This window comes from Haliaeetus leucocephalus, unplaced genomic scaffold (assembly GCF_000737465.1).
Source record: "Haliaeetus leucocephalus isolate CR32 unplaced genomic scaffold, Haliaeetus_leucocephalus-4.0 Scaffold751, whole genome shotgun sequence".
Taxonomy (NCBI): Eukaryota; Metazoa; Chordata; class Aves; order Accipitriformes; family Accipitridae; genus Haliaeetus; species Haliaeetus leucocephalus.
In genome coordinates, this window is record NW_010973187.1 from 5,353,810 (window position 1) to 5,354,029 (window position 220).

A 220-nucleotide genomic window follows, 5' to 3' on the forward strand; every position below is an offset into this window, starting at 1 on the left:
CCGCAGCGTCTCGCTCCGCTTCGCCCCACGCTTGGCGCGGCGGCGGCGACGGCAGCCCCGTCCGTGACTGAAGCCTCCCCGCCCCCGCCGCCTCCTCCCCCCGCGCCGGGGGAACCTCGCACACATGTGACCCGGGAAACCATGACAACCTCCCGCCGGGGACTGCGGCCCGCAGCGCGCCCCCGCCCGCGCCGCCGGAGGCAGGGAGGGAGCCGGGGAG

At 79.1% G+C, this 220-nt stretch overlaps 1 protein-coding gene across 1 annotated transcript in view; it reads right to left on the minus strand.

Moving 5' to 3' along the window:
• PRKAR2B (protein kinase, cAMP-dependent, regulatory, type II, beta) overlaps window positions 1–220 on the minus strand; it is a 98,013-nt gene that overhangs the window by 97,371 nt on the left and 422 nt on the right. The gene's annotated exons all lie outside the window — the stretch shown is intronic.